Source organism: Halichoerus grypus, chromosome X (assembly GCF_964656455.1).
Source record: "Halichoerus grypus chromosome X, mHalGry1.hap1.1, whole genome shotgun sequence".
Lineage (NCBI taxonomy): Eukaryota > Metazoa > Chordata > Mammalia > Carnivora > Phocidae > Halichoerus > Halichoerus grypus.
The window spans coordinates 108005078-108028159 of record NC_135727.1 but is presented as its reverse complement, the minus strand read 5'-3'; the positions used below and the strand labels follow the sequence as shown (position 1 = coordinate 108028159).

At 35.5% G+C, this 23082-nt stretch overlaps 1 protein-coding gene and 1 pseudogene across 2 annotated transcripts in view; both read left to right on the top strand.

The window, feature by feature from the left end:
• Nucleotides 1-23082, top strand: part of IL1RAPL1 (interleukin 1 receptor accessory protein like 1) — a 1364983-nt gene that overhangs the window by 403362 nt on the left and 938539 nt on the right. The window lies entirely within an intron of this gene.
• On the top strand, nucleotides 5597-6307 carry LOC144380520 (mediator of RNA polymerase II transcription subunit 20 pseudogene; annotated as a pseudogene).

Genomic DNA, 23082 nt, shown 5'->3' with positions numbered 1-23082 from the left:
TTTTATTTTGGACTCTTTTCATATCACCTCTTAGGAGACCTTTGGAATAGGGAATTTTTCTTCCATGATTTTAAACACTGAATACCAGTGCAATGTGAAACTCATAGCTCTAACTTCTCATACAATTTGGTATACAAATTATAATTTGGAAAAAGAGATGGCTAAACTAATGTGTGTGGACACATATATTCTCATATACAAATGATTTGATAATGGAGTCTTACTCATAGAAGTCAGAAATACATAGTTGGTTTGCTGTTATATCAACCTACATTTGGCTATGATCCTGTTCAAAATATAACTGTTTTCTTTTTGAATTTGTTAGGGGAGTCATTTAAAGAGATAGAAACATATGTCAAGATAAAAACCAGATAATTTCTGCTGTGTGTGTGCATGTGTTTATGTCTGAGAGCATGCACGAAATTCTCATACTTTTTAACTAGCTTCCCAGAAAATGTTTAAGTTTTAAACACTAAAACATGAATATCAGGAATTTCAAAAGTTGATAACTCTATGCATATCAGATAAAATTTGAACAAAATATTATAAAAATGTAACAGACTCTCATTAAGATAGTTTAAAATTGCATCAGAGAATGATACATAGTGAGAGGGGCTTATTGTTCTTTTGACCTTTTATTTTATTCAAATTCAACCTTTGATTTCATGATAAATAAAATATGAAAATCTCATGATATCAGATGTGTATTTCATCCTAGATCTTTCTGAATGTTATATATGGAGATTTTAAAAACCTTGAAATTTGATAAAAATAATTAAATGCAGGTGTTTTGACCAAAGCTAATTATTTTTGCAAGGACTAGGATGTTATTTAACTAAAGTTTTTGTTTTCAAGAATGATATAGAGACATAAATCTATGTGGATGGCATGGAATTTAATAACAAAACATTGTTAATAAGAATACTGAAATAGAATTTTATGTTCAAGGATAATACCTTTTTAATAAATGAAACTGGAATATACAAACTCACATATGATAGATACACACCATATGACTCATTAGTAGTGTTTACCTTTTTTTAAGATTTAATTATTGAGGGTCTCTTCTGTGGGAGATACTATAGTAGCACTAGTAATTATATAAGTAATAAAAAAGACAATTACTGACATCATGGGCTTACATTTGAATTTGGTGCTATAAAACTTGGTGCTTTTTCAGTCAAACATAGGTTGAATACTGGCTTTAATGTTTACTGGCTGGATGATTTTGAATTTGAATACCTTATGAGAAAACTAACTCTTAAGTAGGATTTAAACCTTGGTGGTTGGTGAGGGAGCTGGGAAATGAAATCAAGCTTATCTGACCCTTAAATTAGTAATTTTTCCATTATTCTAAATTAGATTAATAAATATATAGGGATGAATTGAAAACTGTAAAGTATAGAATTAACAGTTTTATAATTCTTCAGTTTGATTTAATATTCCTTGGTTAATTTATACAGTCAATAGATATTTGTTGAAGGCCTGCTATTGGGCATGCATAGTTTGAAATTTTGAGGATATTGTCAGGAACAAGAAAAAAGTGTCCCACTTCATGTGGTGCCCAAATTCTAGCATGGAAATATAGACAATAAACAAAATACATACATGGGAAAATATCAGGTGGTGATAAAATGCTGTGGTGAAAACAAATCAAGGAAATTACTTTAGACTAGGTGGCCAGGAAGTCTTTCCCCTATGTTGCAGACCAATAGCCTCTGCATTCAGTTAGTTACTAGTATCCTATTATTGTTAATGTCCTTGATTTGAAAATTATACTGTGACTAAGTAAGACCTTAAGTTTTGGGGAAATTGGGTAAAGATTATACAGCAGGATCTCTTTGTCCTGTATGGCAGTATGAAAATATTTGCCACTGAAAGTCTAAAAAAGTAACTAGAGCAACTATAAAAGCAAAGTGAAAGGTTTCAAGCAGTGGAAGCCGTGGACTGCTGGGAGCTAGTCTGTACTGTAAGAAAAATAGTCATGCTGTGGTGTGGAAAATGGGTTGGAAGACAGAACTAATGTGAGTGCAGGGACCAGTGGAGAGACTGCTGCCATTGTCCAGAAGAGAAATGGTAGTGGCTTGGTCTGGCATGATGATAGTGGTGGTAAGAGTTGTGGGCAGATGCATAATAGAATTTGAAGTTCTAATTAACAAGGCTTGCTGACGGATTGTTTGAGAGGGAATGACAGATCAAGTATGACTTAAGTTTCAGGACCAAGCTATTGGATTGATGCCAGTGATATTTATTAAGAAGGCAAAGATTGAAGTAGGAGGTTGACAAATAATGACACTTGATTAATTTTATGAGCAAATTATTAAAATAAATATAAACAGACAATTCATAATATTTTTATGAGTATTTGTGATTAGTAGCTTCAGTGACAAATTTAGCCTGATGAATGCAATATTGGTTATAAATAAATTAACTCACTTGGGTATTCTCTTATTTACTCTCAAATTTTTAATTGAATGCATTTTTGAAAACATGACATTGTGAAATATATTAAAGACAATAACAATACCAACAGATATTCTTGATTTGCTCTTATGAATTTTCATATCTGTATGTAATTTGTCATTTTATTCAACAAATATTTGTGGAGTGACAGCTTTGTACCAGGCACTGTTTTAACCACTGGGGATATACCACTGAACAAATAAGACCAAATATTTCTGCACTAGTGGAGTTTACATTCTAGTATATTTTAGTAGAGATGAACCAGACAATTTAAGAGAGATTATTCAAATGTATGGTATGTGAGTAAAATAGTTTATTTTTTTAAATTTTTTTAACTTAATCTAGCTACAGATACTTTACATACAAATATTTAGATTAATAGCATTTTGTTACATCAAATGAAGAGTACAGCAGTCTGAATAAATCCTGTCACAAAAGCAATAACACCCACTGTAACTAACTTGGGGAATCAGGTTATTGCACCTAAATAAGTCACAGTCTTTAGTTTGTGATGGCTATCTTAAATCCAAATGTGTGGTTTGTTTTGTTTTTGTAAATATATACACACAGCCAACGGGTCATGGTCCCTGAGCTCATCCCTTGTGAAGCATCGGTGTACACAAAATGGATCACTTAAGTCTTTAACAGAATATGCCAATCTACTCCAGGAGTCTTCTTTTTAAAAAAGTTAAAGACAAAAATAAAGATGGGTCCACAAATCAGCCACATCCTATTTTCTGCACATTCCAGTTTTGACCTTTTTTTTAATAAAAATATGCAAAAAAACCCTGGATCACTTTATTTTTATTTTTTTAAAATGGCGGGTAGTGTTACTTTATCATAAATATTGTAATTTTCATCACATAAAAATAGATGCTAAATATTTTTTTTATTATGTTCAGTTAGCCACCATATAATACATCATTAGTTTTTGGTGTAGTGTTCCATGATTCATTGTTTGCATATAAAACCCAGTGCTCCATGCAGTACGTGCCCTCCTTAATACCCATCACCCGGCTAATCAATCCCCCCACCCCCCTTCCTTCTGTAACTCTCAGTTTCCTGGAATCCAGGGTCTCTCATGGTTTGTTTCCCTCTCTGATTTCTTCCCGTTCAGTTTTCCCTCCCTTCCCCTATGGTCCTCCATGCTATTATGTTCCACATATGAGTGAAACCATATGATAATTGTTTTTCTCTGCTTGACTTATTTCACTTAGCATAATGTTTTGACTTTTATATAACATTGTCTATACCGTCCTCCAGTACTACTACAACCCAGAAAGCTGTATTTTTTTATTTTTACTTAAATAAAATAGTTTAGATAAGCAAAATGACTGTTGAGTCAGATGATAGAGGGGCAAAAATGAAACAGAGAAGGAAGATTGGTGATTTGAGGGAAGGAAGAGGTTAGGGTCTGGAATGGATTTGGTTTTAAAATAAGGTCACTAGGAAAGACTTTGTTGATTAGGGGTTGATGGAGGGAGCTTTGATGATAATTGTTGAAAGAGCATTCCATACGGAAGGAAGAGTAAATACAAAGCCCCTTTGGTGGTGGGCAGGGTGTGAACAATTGGCAGAGTGGTAAGAGATTAAAGACACAGGGGAACAAGGGAACAAGCAGATAGAGGGGCTTTGTATGCATCACTTTGAGAACCTTGCCTTTTATTTTGGGTGAGATGAAGGACTTTGAGCAGAAGCCAATATGATTTTCCAGACTTAAAAGTGACACCCTGTTGGGGGGGGGTGCGGTATGGGGAGGCATGGGCTGAAGTAGAGAGACCAGTTAGTTACAAGGCAATTCTGATAACTCAAGTGGGAGAAAATATTACCTACATTAGGCCACGATTAGTTGGGGGTAGTGAGAAATGGTTGGATTCTGGACATATTTAGAAGACAGAGCTAGTAAGATGTACTGATGGATTGAACATATAGTGTGAAAGAAAAGAGAGGTTTCAAAGCTTACCTTATGGTTGACCTGAATGACTAGAAGAAGGATGGTACTGCCATTTTTATGGGTATGGAGAAGATGAGACAAAGAGTAGGGTTGCATTGTGGACAGGTTCAGGGGGTCACTTTGGACCTGATAAGTTTGATATGCCCATTAGACTTCAAAGTGGAGATGCCAGTGGGCAGTAGACGATAAGAAATCAGAGATAAAGGGAGAGGACCAGATCTCTGAGTAGCGAATACTGCTGCACTGAAATAGCAGTTGTATTTCATGTAGTTTTGTTTTTGTTGTTGTTGCCAAGAACTTACTGTACAAGAATAAGGTCTTGTTAGGTTTAAACGCATTGAAGACTGATTTTCTCGATTCTTGTGAGAATTTGGTTCAGAATAATTTTATTTCAAAAAATCTGGAAGATCAAATGCAGCTTAATTACATTAACATTATTAAGAGAATGCGGACTTAAGCATGTGGTAAATTTAAAATGTTGCTCTCTTATAGGGGGATGATCATGGTAGGGGGCTTTTTTTTTCTTTCTTAAAGCAAATTCTATGTCTTTAGAAGCTCTTATTTTTATAGAATGTGGAAGACTAAACATAAGATTAATTCTAGTTTATGTTATTATGCAGCGAAGAAACAGAAATGCGTGAAGTTGTGCCATGGTAGCTTGGGTTATCTTTGAAGCCCCTGATTGGGAATTGTCTACTAAACACTATAAACGGCATGTAAGAACTAAATTCAGCTTGTGAATGTGACCTGACATAGTTACACAGGCATTCTGTGCCCTCTGTTCTCCTGTTGAATGCATGGAGGCAATAACATCAGCTGTTATATTTTTTATTAATTGGTTTGAAAATAAAAAAAAAAATAATGCTATATATATATATCTGTAAATGTGAATTTATTCAACTCTTCAATGAGAATATACTTTATAAAAAGGAAACCTATTTTTTTTTCTTATGTCTATCTACCTATATTTACCAGGAAAGATTATTATTAGTAATTTTTTGCAAATAAAGAGGCTTAGACATCTAAGTAAGAGTTGGGGAAAGGGACAATATTGCTAACCCGACTTTTGAACGGGAATAATTTTTTAAAGCATTTATATATTAACTTAGAAAGAAAACGTAGAGTTTTTACATCATTTCCGGAGCACCTCCCTCGGCAGAAGCTTGCATTAGGGGGGATTCACTTAGTGTGGGCGGCCGGAGAACACTGTGATTCAGCTGTTTGTTCCTGCCACCCTCCTGGCCCGATACCATGGGAGTGACTTGTGTGTCCCAGATGCCTGTGGCTGAGGGCAAGAGTGTCCAGCAGACGGTGGAGCTCCTCACCCGGAAGTTGGAGATGCTTGGGGCAGAGAAGCAAGGAACATTTTGCGCGGATTGTGAGACCTACCACACAGCTGCCTCCACTCTTGGCAGCCAAGGTCAGGCTGGGAAGCTGATGTATGTGATGCACAACTCAGAGTACCCTCTGAGCTGCTTCGCCCTCTTTGAGAATGGCCCTTGGCTTATTGCTGACACCAACTTCGATGTGCTCATGGTGAAGCTGAAGGGCTTTTTCCAGAGTGCCAAGGCCAGCAAGATTGAGACCCAGGGTACCCGTTACCAGTACTGTGACTTCCTAGTGAAGGTGGGCACAGTCACCACGGGGCCCAGTGCCCGAGGCATCTCCGTAGAGGTGGAGTATGGCCCCTGTGTGGTAGCTAGCGACTGCTGGAGCCTGTTGCTCAAGTTCCTACAGAGTTTTCTAGGCAACCACACACCAGGGGCTCCTGCAGTGTTTGGGAACAGACACGATGCCGTCTATGGCCCGGCAGATACCATGGTCCAGTACATGGAACTCTTCAGGTGCCAGTGGCTGGGATTCGTTAGTGACTGGCAACTGCCCAGCTGAGCTCTGTCACCAGGGGGACTGTGCAGGGGGAGCAAGGGCTGCACCCTGAGGCCCCTGGACCGCAGAAACCCAGGGCAGACATGGAGGCTTCTCTCCCTCTTCCCAGCTGTGACTTTTGTTCTGGGGATCTGGACTCCCCTCCCCTGACCCTCACACACAGCCCCCCAGCAGCTGCTTCACCCTATGCCTTACTGGACTGGACTTGGCCTGTTCTCAAGAATGGTTAATTATGAAGAGTGGAGAAGTGTGGAGCTTTCCTGCTTTAGGGGAAAAGGTAGGACAGGCCTGCCTAGCGTTGGTGGGAAAGCAGTCTGTCTATCTCCAACTACTGAGGATATGGCTTAGGTCCGCTGTGGATGGACTGGGCTGGGCGGGGCTGGGCTATAATAAAGGCCTCTTCCTCTACTCCAGGGATGCAGGTGGGCTTCTCCTGGAGAAGGAGTAGGAGGCATAACTTGGGAAAAAAAAAAAAAAGAAAGAAAGAAAAGGTAGAGGAAAGGAAGGGAAATTAGGTGAAATGACCTCCATAGAGATTGCTTGGCATTGATCAAGGGATGAAGTTTCTTCTCTGAGATTTTCACTTGGGGTCGTTGATCTGATATTCATATCATTGCTGTCAAGGTATTGTAAGTTCCTAATCATTAGCGTAGGGATTCAGAAAGAGAAGGCAAACTCATAAATAACTGGGTCTCCCTACCCCATCTTCACACTTTTTGATGAGTGTTGGATCTGAGGCTCTCCTTTTAGAACATCTCAATGTGAACCAAACGATACTACTACTATCACTTTTCTTTAAGGTACCTGCTATTTCCTGTTCTCCTACCTTGATCTTTTTTTCTCAGGTCGGTAGTATGGAAAGTGTATAGTGGCAAAAAGAAAGACTATCAACTAGAGGAGAGATGTAGAAAGCTAACTTTGGGGAATATCAGTATAGCAGATGCATTCTCCCAAAGCCTCCTTTCTGTTGACATAAACTCCCACACACCACTTATCAACTTCTGCCAACCAGAAAAAGGCTCATTCTCATTTTAAAATAACATCTTTATTGGGATATAATTCACATACTGTATAATTCGCCCATTTAAAATATAAAATTGAGTAGTTTTTATATATTCACGGAGTTGTGCAACCCTCCCCACAATCAATTTTGGAGCATTTTAACCATCCCCTACAGAAACTCCATAGCCATTAACAGTCACTTCTATTTCTCCTCAAACAGCCTCCCTCTCAGCCTTAAGCAACTACCAATCTACTTTGTGTGTCTGTGCATATGCCTATTCTAGACATTAGTATAAATGGAATCCTGTAATATGTTGTCCTTTGTGGCTGGCTTCTCTTATTTAATATAATGCTTTTAAAATTAACCCATGTGGAAACATGTGTCAGTACTTCGCATATTTTTATTGCCAAATAATAGTCCATTGTATGGATATATACCACATTTCATTTATCCATTTATCAATTGACGTTTGTTCAGGTTGTTTGCACTGTGGGTTATCACGAATAATGCTGCTATGGACATTTTTGGACAAGTTTTTGTGTGGACATACGTTTTTGATTCTCTTGTGTCTATTTTACAAGTAGAATTGCTGGGTCATATGGTAACTCAGTACTTAACCTTTTGAGGAACTGCCAGACTTTTCCCAAAGTGGCTGCACCATTTTGTATTCCAAACAGCAATGTGTTACTGTTCTGATTTCTCTATATCCTCACCAGCAGTTGTTGTTATTTATCTTTTATTGTGTGGTAAAATACACATAGCATAAAATTTACCATCTTAAGCATTTTAAAGTGTACAACACAGTGGCGTAATTGACAGTGTTGTGCAGCCATTACTTTTATTTAGTTCCAGAATTTTTCATTATTTGATTATAGCTGATCATAGGGGGGATAAAGTGGTGTCTCATTGTGCTTTTCATTTTCATTTCCTTGATAAAGATTTTTAACATCTTTTCATGTAATTATTGGCCATTCATATGTCTTCTTGAAGAAATGTGTATTAAAATCTGTTACCCGTTTTTAATTTGGGCTGTCTTTTCATTTATTGAGTTATTAATAGTGAAAAGGCTCAGTCTTAACTATGAATGTACTACCTGAAAAACTCAAGCACCCCATGCTGTCAGTTTAAATATATTTGCCAATGGTCCTGGGCTTACCCAATCTGCATAGAGAACTCTTTCTGACCTCAGAACATTTAGATTAGGTACCTATATGTTCAGGAGAGTGTGGAAGAAACTGTACAAAAAGCAAACACTTTCAGAGTCTTCTTTCTGAGAACTTCCATCTCTGAAAAACACATGTGAAGAAATATGTTAAAAGACAGAAGCATTTGTGGTATAACATTAATTTATAGGATGTGAATTTGTTTTGTTACAAACCATCAGACAGTGCTTTGAAGATCTTTCTTAAATCATGATCTTGAGGAAACCATTAGAGAAAAAGGTATTACTCCACATTCGTTTACAAGCATGTGCTTATTATTAGTAAGATGCCTTTAATAGTTGATACACTGATGACATTTGGCTTAAAGTTTTTCAGATAAATGGAACTTTATGTTTGTACAATTTAAATGGAATGTGTTTCAAGATGAGACTTAAGATATCTGCCAGGAATTTTCTCCCTGTTAAGTTTATCATTTATTCTTGTGTCCTTTCAAAAAGAGGAAATCATCTTATTGGCATACTATCATGCTAAATGTATGTAGCATACTAAATAAATCATAAAGAGGGGACTGAGCCAAGCAAGAGAGTGGGATAGTTCATTTTATTTGCAAGTGGGTAGCTACGGATATGTACAGTTATTATTCAACTGAAAAGGAAGTGGTAGCAAAACCAAGATATTGGTTATCCTAACAATTTGCAGTTTCTCAGTCTATTTTTGAAAAAGTTGAATCCCTTCCAAGATCCCAAGCCCCCATCCTCCACCCCCACACCAACCAGATTTATTCCAGGCAATAGTAAATACACCTGGTATGCAAGGGAAAATACTTTTAAAGCCAGTTTTGAAGGAGTCTCCAAGACATTGAAAGGAGCCAGATGGTGTGCAGACCATTCTACAGACTTTATGATTACTTTGGCTAAAGCAGCTGGTCTCTGTAGTGAAAAAGTTTTCATGGCAGAAAAATCCCCTTTTCCCTCAGTGCAGCTGGGTTTGTCTAAGGAAGGCTTTCCCCAGGCAAGTGTTCTACCTACACTGGGCATTTTCAAGTCTGTTGTACTTAGATAAGTTAAACCAGTTCTGTTACACCAAGTTGACAAAAAACACAAATGAGGCAATGTTAATTTTTTTTTCAGCTCAGTATGGCTTAATTGCCTTTTTTTTTTTTTTTTTTTTAAGTTTTCACCTCTTAGCAGGCCTTTTCTGTTTAGCATCAGAAATCTAACAACTGAGACTATTCAGGGAAAAAAATGGCACTCTTCCAAAAGAGAAAGTGAACTTCAACACAATTCCTAGATTTAAAAGGATTGCAAAGGAGAATTATTTCTGCCAGCTTTGGTCATTTGACAGCTACAATTCTCCTTTTCCAATATGTCATCTTAAATCGCCATCAACTTACTAATGAGAATCCTGCCTTTAATTCTTTGATGTTTAGAGAGACTAAGGGAGAGAGGGAGAACTTTTGTCCTGTTTATGTGATGTTTAAATATAATTAACTGCTGTACTTTTGCCTTTAAAGTGTTATTTTTATACTCCCATCATATAGATTTTAAATTTACACTCAGTGTTTATGCAGAAATGATCTTGGAGTTAAAATAATAGTCTTTATTGCAGCTAGGGAATATTTATCTGAACAGATACATAAGTGTTTCTGTAAAGAATGGGTCTATTTTACTTTATCAGCAACTAAGGGGAAGGTTATTGGCTATGATGTATCTTTTCTGTTGTGTGTGAAACATGCAGTGTTGTGTGCTGTGGAGATTTATGGTGTGGAAGACAAAGTAGGTGCTATTCCAACCCTTCTTTCAACAACAGAGTGTAAACCCGAGCCTGAACTTACCTGTCAGAAAGTAAGTTAAAATAACGTTAGGGAAAGCCTAGTATTTTGCACTTTCCCATACCTTTCTATCTACAGCTCAGGAATTTAGCCAGCATGATTAATGACCACTGTTATTTGTGAGCTTTCCAAGTCCCTAAGACATAATGAACTTGACTCTTCAGCCACGTAGAAGGAAACAGGCTGTTGGAGTTCTTCAGCACATGTTCATGATTATGAGCTCTCTACAGTTGGAAAGAAGGGAGAGGAAAAATCATCTCCTGACATTACATAGACATACCTTAAAACATTTCCACGCCTTCCCTTTCTTCTTCTCCTCCCACCTTCCTGTCCCCTAGACATGCACGTACACACACACACACACGCACACACGTGCACATACACAAAGTCTATTCTCTCTCTCGCTCTCTCTCTCTTTTTGATAATCCAGAATCAAAGCCTAACTACTTAATCCTGCCTCTTACTTTTTCTTCACATAGAACCAGTCAATCAGGTCTGTTGATTGCTTTGTCACCATATCTTACAGATTTTTCCTTTCCTCTGTTACATTCTGCCTGGCACCTCATGTTTATGTTACTCTAATCCCCGAGTTATTTCAGGCTCCAGACCCTCTCCCCATCTTAAGGTCATACAACCCCTTATTTCCTTGTGTGCTTTATTTTAACTCCTCTGGTTTCTTTCCATATCTCTATTCTGACCTCACATCCAGGCTTGTATGTTTTCTGTCCTTTGTTCTCTTTAATATGGATATCTCTTTTTTCTCAAATTCAACATTGATTTCCTTCAAGATGTATTTTATTTTTTTAATTTTTTAAGACGTGTTTTATTTTTTATTTTTTAAATTTTACTTTATGTTGGTACACCATACATCATTAGTTTTTTGTTTTTGTTTTTTTTTTTAGTTGCAAATAGCTTCTTAGGAATGTATTTATTTTTTTTTTATTTTGTTATGTGAATCACCATACATTACATCATTAGTTTTTGATGTAGTGTTCCATGATTCATTGTTTGCGTATAACACCCAGTGCTCCATGCAATACGTGCACTCCTTAATACCCGTCACCGGGCTAACCCATCCCCTACCCCCCTCCCCTCTGAAACCCTCAGTTTGTTTCCAGAGTCCATGGCCTCTAATGGTTCGTCTCCCCCTCTGACTCCCCCCCTTCATTTTCCCCTTGCTTCTCCTAATGTCCTCCATGCTATTCCTTATGTTCCACATATAAGTGAAACCATATGATAATTGTCTTTCTCTGCTTGACTTACTTCACTTAGCATAATCCCCTCCAATTCCATCCATGTCAATGCAAATTGTGGGTATTCATCCTTTCTGATAGTTGAGTAATATTCCATTGTATATATGGACCACATCTTCTTTATCCATTCATCTCTTGAAGGGCATCTCAGCTCCTTCCACAGTTTGGCTATTGTGGACATTGCTGCTATGAACATGGGGGTGCATATGCCCCTTCTTTTCACTACATCTGTGTCTTTGGGGTAAATACCCAGGAGTGCAATTGCTAGGTCATATGGTAGCTCTGTTTTTAACTTTTTGAGGAACCTCTACACTGTTTTCCAAAGTGGCTGTACCAGCTTGCATTCCCACCAACAGTGTAAGAGGGTTCCCCTTTCTCCACATCCACTCCAACATTAAGATGTATTTTAAAAAGCATATTCTTGCATAATCCTCCTCAGACCATCCTTGCCTAGTAATCATACCCCTCATTTTTTGCAGGGATGAGGGTACATTCTCCTAAACTGCTTACTAAGTGTTTACTCTGTAACACCAATCCTATCGTAGGCTCCTTAGTTAAAGAAAATAAAATTTTAGCTTATTTTAATTCTTTCTAGGGTAGTTACTCTGCTTTCTTCACATTTGGTATTCAATGCCTTGTCAAATATAATTTAAACCCAGTCATTTGCAACCTTGAGGAAGTGAACCACTAACTCTAAACTTCTAGCAATCCCGTAGCAGTCTCCAGTTCCTCCAGAAGACTTGTGAAAATTCTCTTTGTTATAAGCCATTGAACATTTGTTGGAGTCTGCTGCTTGCTGCAAGAAGATTTCAGAAATTACTGTGTTGGTTCATACCGGTACTGAAAACATTGCAATGACCAAAGAAAGGGAACATTACCTGAATCTCCCTTTGATATAATCAAGAAGTGGGGGGAAATTAATCTCCATCCCCTACCATTATTTGTGCAGGATGCTGCTTAGTATCTTTCTCATTATGGAGTGTTCTTTTAACTAGAAAAAGGGTTAGGCATTGCCATGGCAGAAAGACAAAGCCTGGTGAAGCTAATAGGGATTTCCATTCACATCCCATGTTTTCATCTTGCAAATTACACTCTTTCTCTGTCTTGTTCCCACCATAGAAGCCCAGAGATGCCTGGCAGTAATATGACACTATCTTTTTTATGCATTGTTTGCTGATTGTCTTCTACTCAGTTCTAAGCTCCTTGAAAGCAGATCCTATGTCTTGTTTACCTTTGTGTGCCTACAGTTATCTCTATGCCTTACACCCGACAGGTGTTCAGTAACTGTTTGCAGAACAGAATTGAGTCATTTTCGAAAACTAGTCTATATTATGGACTCTGATGATTTTCTTTTATTCTACAAAAAGATTTTCTATCCTCATTTTCCTTACCAGTGGCATATCACTCATAATACAGCATGCTATTCCATCAGGCCAGAAAATGTGGATGAACACTGCTTTTCAGGTATTCATCATTTCTTCTTTTGAACTAGTCCTAAAGATGTGATTATCTCTTTTACAGAGAGCAATTATCCCATTTTGTGGTAATTCTCTTTTTACAAGTTTGCCTTCCTAGTGGACTGTGATTTTTTTTTTTCAAAAACAAGACTATTTCTCAATATTCCTAGGACGACCTAGCATGATGTTTGATAAATAACTGTTGCTCGATGCTTTTTTGTAGAGGTCGATCTCCACGTGGTCTTCTCATGCTTTTTCCATCCTGCCTTCAGATGTCTCTAGCTTGTCGTAGACTCTGTACATCACATTGCCAGTGCCTCCTAGGCTCCTGCACTTGTCTGTCACCACCTTGCCCCAATTTTCAGGTGAGACATGGATTTATCTTCATTAACCCTAGAAGGCTTTCTCCTTAAGAACACTGACATATGGCATATGACATAATATATGTTACTTGCTCTGGAAAATAAAGCATAACATATAAAGGAGAGCATGGCATAAAATAATAAAATAATAAAACATACCATAAATTTCATTGTAATCCAAAAGCATTTTTTTGAAAATTATAATAATAATTATTCACTTCTCTCTGGTACTTAAGATGCCCTCATTTTAGAGGGGAAGAAATAGGTTCTTTGCACATGAGATCTGGAAAGAGCCATAGGGAGACTACTTGGCACAGAACTTATTTAAAGTGACATTAATTGCAGTTTTTTTCTGTGATCATGAGATATTGTGACTGATAATATTTCTGAGATCATCAGATATTACAGTGCCTTTTGCAGCATTTTTCTTCACAATACCAAACCGAAATCATGTGAATGTCCATCAGCAGTAAAATGGATAAGAAATTGTGGTAAATTCACACAAGGCAGAACGATTTGGAAATGAAAATAATGAAACTACAACCATGTGCTATAACATGGATGAAGTTTACAGACATTAAAGAAGTCAGACTCAAGGGAGTACTTTTCATATATTTCTGTTTATATAAAGTTATGAAGTTCAAATCTAGAGGGGTTAGAAATGAAGATAGTGATTACTGCTGGAAAGAGGGAGGGAGTAGTGATTGGGAGGGAGCATAGGGGGGCTTACAAGCACTGGTAGTATTCTGTTTACTGACCAGGTTGATGGTTACACAGGCATGTTCATGCTGTGATAATTCATCAAGCTTACAATGTATGTACTTGGCTGTATTTATGTTACATTTCAAAAAAACCTGAAATTTCAAAAAAAATGGGGAAATTGTTGAATACCATCGGCTCTTTTAATGTACTATTGTGTTAACCTAAGAGTTTTTATTTTTTTAATATAATTTTATTATGTTAGTCACCATACAATACATCATTAGTTTTTGATGTAGTGATCCATGATTCATTGTTTGCATATAACTTAAGAGTTTTTAAAGTAGTCTTATTTCTTTTTTTAAGTATTATTGGTGAAATCTGGCAGAAAACAGGATAAGAAGGTATGTTTCATGTGAAGTATCTAAAGAAAATTTTGTTGGTAAGATATGAGTTGTAGGTTTGGAATACTGGTTAAAACTACCAAAAAGATCAGATAACTGCCACAAGTTTTTTTCTGGTGACAGCACTGTTAAAAAAAAAAAATTAGCAACATAAGCTGCTTTTGCTCATTGTAAAATAATTGAAAATTAAGTTCAACCACTTATCCTGTATGTATGAACACACACATATTATTTTTACATTCTAATGAAGAGTTCACTGTGATAGTGATTGATTGGGTACAATGTACAAAGAAGTGTTTTAGCCACTGGAGACAAGAAGGGAAAAAATGGACCTTCTTAAAGGAAAATATGTAATTAAGTCCTGTTCTAGGAGGTAGGAGGAACAGAGTAGTCCTCTCCCATGAGATTGTTTATGCAAGATTTTTGTGTATCAAAGAAGCTTTTCAGGGCAATAAGGAGGCATTTTCAGCATAAAGTACGCTGCACAAACTGTGGAGGTGGGAAATAGCATAGGCTCTTCAGTGTACAAGTGGATATGTGAGGGTGGGTCTATAGATGAAAAGATAGGTAGGGGTCATGTCATCAAGCTTGATTTGCCAAAGAATTTGTGCTTCATTTGCTTAGTGACTCTGAGATTCTGAGAGATTTGAATCAAGGGAGGGACCCCAAGGTGGTGAGTCCTTGCAGGCAGAAAGACCTTTCAAGAAGAATTTAAACAAGGGAAGGATTATATGGTTGCGGTGATCAGGACACATTTGAAAGACGTTTAGACAATGAAATTGGTGGAAATTGTATTCTGTTAGGATATGGATGAAAGGTGAGGGTAAGGTCTGAGGTTTTATTTTCCGGGACTTGGTACACAGTATGTCACAGACATAATGGGGGAAATGCTTTTAAATGGACCTGGGTCCTTCTCAAATTTAACTCAACATGTGGGCATGAGGTCCAGTGTGGATTGGAACTGTAGAGATTTTATTCAATTCCACAGCTTCAGCACATGTTATTTTGTTCAGTTAATTGAAAATGAGAATATACCTGACAGTAAGCTGATTACTTCTATGCTAACGTGACAGTATTATAGATCATAGGTTGTATAATACCTATTAATTTGGGAAATGGGAAAAAACAAAACCGTGTACTCTGGAAAAACTTCCTTTGTTAAATATATAGGGTATAGTTGGTGTATAAATGCATAGAATGAATACATAGTACTATTTTTGAAGATTTAGAAGCATATGTTCATTAAATATGTTAACAGATTTTTTAAATGATAGCAAATCTTAAAAATCAAAGTTTTTGTAGGAAAATGTTAGTTTTATCTGTGTATTCTAATAAAGTAGAAAAAAATGTAGTTTGGGATATTCTACAAATGCTAGAAATTAGCCAGAGTAGGTAAAGGACTTGACATGTAAAATACACCTGGTATCTTAACAATGATTTTATCTGGAGAACAATAATTTTCTCAGGCAGTGAACACATGAGGATGTGGCCCAGCTCTTACTGGAGTATTTTGAACTTGTTTAAGGACATAGCAAATAGAGCAATTAATAGTGTATTGAACTGTAAATTAATATCCATCTGAAATCGAGTTTTTGAACTCTCTATTAATGTGGAGAAAACCAACTTAAAAATTATGAATAGCATGGGGTTAAGAAATTTGGTAGAATAAACTACTTTAGGACTAAATATGCAAAACTGAAGCCTTTTTACTCACATTATCTGTTTAACAGTGCCTTTTTTCTTGGTGTTTTCCACGACTTTTTTAAAAAACACTGTAGTAAAAATTTCCCTCAAGTTTGCCAATGATAAGAAATCTTGTAAAACAAATGTGATAAACTGCCAACATTATAATGTGTTATATACATACATACATATTGCATTCCTTAAAGTGAAGCTAAAGGCATACAGTATGCATTAGTAAAGAATATATGAGATTAGAATTAGGTGTTTTTAAATTAATACTGGCAAGGATGAGCATATTTTCCTTCAAGGCCTTCTAAAATGCATCTTTTGTGTCATGTTTTATCAGTTCTTTTTTTAAAAAAAGTGAACTTAGCATGTTGAGAATTCTATAAAAGCAATTGCAGAAAGCAATTCTATAACTTTAGAGTTTTCATTATAGATACAGAGTAGTAAAAATTGACAGTTATTCTTCTTATAGCAGCACGAAAGATGTTTGAACATTATTCCGTGGTTGCTACTTTTAAAACCAAATACTTAGGGAAAAATGATCCATGTTTTCTCCCATTTGGATTGTCCATGTTTGTGAATACAGACATAGTGTAATTAAAACATTTTAAATATGCACCTAAAATAAGCATGGGAAAATCACAATAAAGGACCAAATACTACTTTAGTATGCTTTTTGATGTCATAGTTCCCCTTCTGGTTCTAAACGTGCATAATCACAACAAGGTAAAAACATAAGAAACAGTCATATGTCTTGACATTTGTTTTTTAGAAAATTTAACTAAAATTTTGTGAATAGACTGTAACTTGACAAAAGAATTTACTACAGTATACTCTTTTAAATAAATCTTACTTACAATCATATATGTGAAAAAAAAGAAAGCTGAAGCTCATGTTTCAGCTATGAGGTGTTAAAGGCAATATCTTGGATATCTCCGGTTTGTCCCACCTGAGATCCATTTCCACCTTCCCCAGTATGCTCTGTGCCCTGGAAAGGGGACCTATAAGGAATGCATCGGGGATCCCTGTCCTCTGTCTTCCAAGTGTATGTAACCAGTGGAGAACACCAGAGGGAGATCAGTGACAGGGAGAAAACTGAGTGGGAGCTCTTTATTTCTCTGGCTTTCTCTCTCTCGCAAGGTGGTTATTGAAGTGACATGGTGATCAGATTAAAAAAAAAATCAGAAAGCCCTCTCTCCCCAACTTGCCTTCTGTCTCTGGGTTCTGATACCTGTTCTATCCTTTGTTTTGTCTTGACAATATTTGTATTTGATTTTCTTTATTAAACTCTCCTCAAATTTCCCAATTCAATTATGTTGTTTATTTCCTTGAAACAGGAAAATATCTGGAATCTACTTCTAATTGGCTTTAAAAATCTTAATGACAGTTGGCGCTCAACTCTAAATACATTGAAACTTTAATTTACATATTTATGTAATGCCTGTATTCATTTTAGTCATAATAAAATGTGTTCCAAGTTGTTGAGGAGTGGTATTAAAGGAACACCATTCATTTTTCTGCTCTATAAAATGTTTTGAATGGGTTAGTTCAAAATTTGGAATTTAGCCCTGTATGGAGCAATTGGTATATGTTTTACTAAAGAATTACACTTATAAAATATCTTTCAGGTAAAGATGTAGGAATTACATTCAACATTTGTGAGTTATAATCAAGATCACTGACAAATTTTCTAATAGAATGAATGGTTATAAACCAGAAAAGCAATGACTATAGAAAGGAAATTTTAATTTTGCTGTGATAATTGGGGAGAAGGCATTAGATAAATTTTTTCCCTGTTCCTGGTAATACTAAATTAAAGATATTAGAGTTATGTTTACTTTATATGTGAAAACAATTATAGGCAAACAAAGACTTCAGAATTGTTTAGCAGTTTATAATCTGAGTATGGAATATGTTCATGTTTAACATTTCTTATATTAATAAATATTACTAAAAATAAGTTTAAAGTAATAATCCAATGTTACAGTTAAGTGTCTGTTCAAAAATACATTTTTGGAGACAAGATGCCTGGCTGTGGTAGAGTATGAAGATCAACAAATCCTTTCCCCAAAAAAGTAACAATAAAGTTGGACAGAATTAACAGAAGAATCACTTCAGTATTTTGGTAATTAACCAAAGACATGCAACAATCTGAGGGATAGTTCATTGCTTTGTAGTCTAAATTACAACTATTTAGTAATTTTTGGATGATGGGAAGGAATGTATTATGATTAGGAGCTGAAACCACGGGCTCAGACTTCCAGGTTCAAAGCCTGGCTCTGCCACTTAGTTTTGTGGCCGTGACAACTTATTTATTCCTTCAGTTTCCTCATCTATAAGATGGACTCTGTTTTAGTACCTATCATCATGGGGTTATTGTAATTATTTATATGATGTAATATATACTCACCACTTGAATAAAGGCAGGTAAATGGTAAGCACTCAATAAAGGTTAATTGTTCTTATTTTTGTACTTAATCTATTGTGAGAGGAAAGAAAAAAAAATCGGCTTTTATAGTTATTTAGAATAGTCAGTTTATGTTCTAGTTCCTATAAAATGGACCTCTTCATATGTAGTATATATTTCATAGAGAAGGGATGCTTCTGTCTTAATACGTGTACATACAGGCCATGCATGTGCTCTCTGAATAAATGAACGTACAGCTCACAGGGACCAACTGCTGATGGGGGTGTAAAATAGTATGGCCATGTCAGAAATCAGTTGTTAGTTTCTTTGGAAATTAAAAATACACTCACCATTTGACCCAGGTTTTACTCCTAGGTGTTTACCCATGAGAAATAAAACTGTATGTACATGCAGGGTTGTACACGAATGAGCATAGTAGCTTTATTCGTAATAGCTAAAAACCAGAACCATACCAAATGTTTACGAACAGGTGAATTGATTTTCAAAACGGTGGTTTATCCATACACTGTAATATGACTCAGTAATAAAAGGAGTGAACTATTAATGCATGTAACAATATGAGTGAATCCCAAAATGATCATGCTGACTGAAAGAAGCCAAACAAAAAGAGTATACGCTGCATGATTGCATTCATAGGAAATTCTAGAAAATGCTAACTAATCTCTAGTGAAAGACAATGGATTAGTGGTTACTTAAAGAGAGTGGAGGTGGGGTGGAAAGGGAGAGATTACAAAGGGGCTTGAGGAAGCTTTTGGGTGTGATGGATTTGTTCATTATTTTTATTGTAGAATGGTTCCCTGGGTATATATGTACGCTAAAACATATCAAGTTCTACCCATTAAATATGTATGGCACTTATATCTGTATGTCAATTATAGCTCAACAGAGCTATTTGGAAAAATACATTTCTTCTATAACCTAAATTAATGTAGAAATTTAACATTTTCTTGGGTTGTTTTATATTTTTGTTTTTAATACTGAACACACTTGGAACTTTCTCACTAAAATCTAAACTTTGGCTTATGTCCACAGTCAAATGATGTCTGACAATCTGTAAAAGATTATTTATGCCCAGTAATAAATTATCAACTAGAGAGAGTGATATTTTATATTACAGCATTTCAATTGAGTGTGTTGTGTCTGTTTTGTACAGATTTCAGGAAGCTCCATGGAAATATTTATTGGTGTGTATACACCCCCATCCCCACGTGTACATCTATACTGCTGTTCTTTGGAGAGGGGGACCATTTAAAAAAGCATTTTCTAAGAGTGATTGAATTATCCTTGATTTTATATACAGTGATCCAGTCATAAAGTTTTAATTTATGCATATCATTATAGGGAGACTTAATTCATTCAAAGGGAGGCATATGCATACTGTTACTGTAAGGAGCCATTTCCTTATTTATTTATCAATTTTCAGATAAAATGGGTTAATAACCTAAGCAACCTTTGGTAAAATATTTTAACAGATCTCTGAATATTCTGTATCTTAGTCTGCCATATAGTAAAGTTATCAAGAATGTAGTGCTTTATCATTATGTTAGGTCATCGATGTAAAATAGGCTACATTTTTTTAAAATTTTATTATGTTATGTTAATCACCATACGTAACATCATTAGTTTTTGATGTAGTGTTCCATGATTCATTGTTTGCGTATAACACCCAGTGCTCCATTCAATATGTGTAAAATAGGCTACATTTATTAAAAAATGAGAATTACTTTGAAACATCTAATGCTTAGATATTTAAATGCCATGAATATGCTATAATGAATATTTAAATCTTTGGAGTCAGACATAGTTGCTGCTAATGCCAATCAAATCTAGAATGACCAAAGAAACTCTGCTTTCATGAATAAGTAATCTTTCTCCCCATGAGTTTTCTGAATAGTGTAAGAACTCATGTGGGAATAGGGAAAACACTGTTTGAATGACATTTTATCTTTAAAAAATGCAGCAACCACAGAAGCAGATGTAGTATAGTAGAGTCTGCTTGACCTGTTCACAACGCTTTGTGAGTTTTGAACTAAAAAAAAAAAAAATGCTTTGTTTGATTCTAAACTACAGCTAACAATCTCAAATCAGTGTCTGAATGTCTGAAGCCTTTATTATTCTGAGGAATTACATATTGATAATCCAATATGAATTCTAAAATAATTTAATGGTTTCTATTATTTTAACTTTATTATGGTAATAATGTTCCTTTATAAATAAGCCTCCTAAGTTTCAAATGTCAGTATGATATAGGAGCTTTGACTCTGAATTTTCATACTGGTCATATTACTCTATTTTAAAACATTTTCTAAATATCACAGTTAATTGTATAAAATTCTGTTTAAAATTTGAACTATATTATAGAAGTACTCCACTGATACTGGTTCCTGCCACAGTGGTACAGTTGAAAGGTGTTTTATTAGAAGAAAATCTCAATAGGATAATTAAAGGTGAATACTAAGAAAGACCTTATATTAGACATGAATCTCTACTGATACTGAAGGACTTGTAATCTATTTGGGGAATATTCCTGAGGTTTCAAGATAGAGCAGTATCCAGGGTATCTGTAAGGCCTCTCAAATCCATCCTTCAGAGAAAGGACAAGAAATATTATATTCAGAAAGAAGCTCATCTTGGAAACTAAGCCAAGTGTATCAAAAGCCTAATGCTTTTGGGAGGAAAATTTCTTCACTGTAACACAGAAGAAAATAAAGACAAGGGAGTAGTTGTTACTGTCTAAAACAGTCATTGAAACAACAGGAAATTTTCTGCTTTGTACTTTTAGTACCCCTAAACTGTACATATCTCTAACTAAAGTTGACTATTTGCCAAACACCTAGTTAATGTACCAGTTGAAAGAAGTATACATATATGTACAGAACAGTCCCATAGTTCTCAAACATTTTATTACTTAGTGGGTAGAAAAAGTGGTCATTAGACATGTAAATAGCTGATAATAATAGTAGATTATGTAAGTGTACATTCACAGTATATTGTGATTTATTAGTTCGTTACCATTCATTAATTCAATAAATATTTACAGCCCAGCTTCTTTGCTGGGAAGATCAAAGTGCCTAAAGTGTGGTCACTGGTTTCAAGTAAGAGATAAACACAAACAGTACAATGTGTATACTAGAAGGTTCACAGGGAATATAGAGGCAGAGGAATCCCATTCTCTTTGTGAAAAGGTGGCAAGTTTCTGATGAACTTCTGGTGGCTTTGGCTATTGTATAGGGTGTGTTTGCAAAGTAAGCAGTAAAATAGAGGAAATAATTGAATATATGCCACATTGTCACATTATAGTTACTTTTTCAAGGAAACATATTTGGCCCAGTGGGATCACATGGATTAAAAGACCATTAATAAATTTAATAAATATTTTCTTAAAATTTACCAACATTTGTTATTCTAAAACAGCCTTTATATACTCTTCAAAATAATTAAAATTTAAGCATCTTATTGTAAATATCATTGTAGGTTGAATTTCTAGGCAAAGTAAGAAGTTTTATATGTCTCTTCATTCAGAAAAGAAACAACATGTACGTTTTGGATAATGATCTGTCCTTTCAGCATGCTGGTGTATCATTTGCTATGGAGGTTTTTACCTACCAAGTATTCAGAAAGCAGTGTATGTGTGTGTATGTTATTGTAGCCTTGGTATAGTAACTCTGAAATGTATTTCAATTTATAGCAGATTTTTATGCAATTGTGCTTTTAGAAAATGTTTTTAAACAGAATAATACACATATGCAGATATATATGTATTTTCAATAGGTGTCAAAGTTATGTAATTCCTAGAATCATACATTCATTGTACAAAACCAAGGGTAAATTGGAAACAAGCAAAACTATTATATTTTACTTTTTAAAAATTTTGGGATTGTAGATTATATTTGATAGTAAGTCAGTGCTTCACTTTTTCATTTATTTTGAGCGTTGGCATTAACTGAAGATGACTCTTCTGTATAAACTGTGCCCAAATTATAGGAGTCAGTGTCACTCTGTTAAAAGCAAATTGAATAATAAAAAAGATAAATTGTTTAGTTGCACCAGGACATTTTAAGAATAAAGAAAACATGGAAGAAGCGTTCTGAATAAGTGGTGAATTACTACCACATGTTGCATAGTGCCTCGATGAATTAATTGAATATGGATTTGTGTGTTCAGAATCTGCTCCTCTAGACTGCTTATAGGAAATGTGTATTTCTCAAAAACCTTTAATCATGTAAATATCACCAATGCAAAAACAGGACCTAAGTGAATCCAAGAAAATAGTTATTTCTATCAAAATTCCAATGGCACTTTCACAGAACTAGAACAAATGATTCTAAAATTTGTATGGAACCACAAAAGATCCCAAACTGCCAAAGCTATATTGAGAAAGAAGAACAAAGCTGGAGGCATCATGCTCCCTAATTTCAAACTATACTATAAAGCTATAGTAATCAAAGCAGTATGGTGTTGGCATAAAAGCTGACACACAGATCAATGG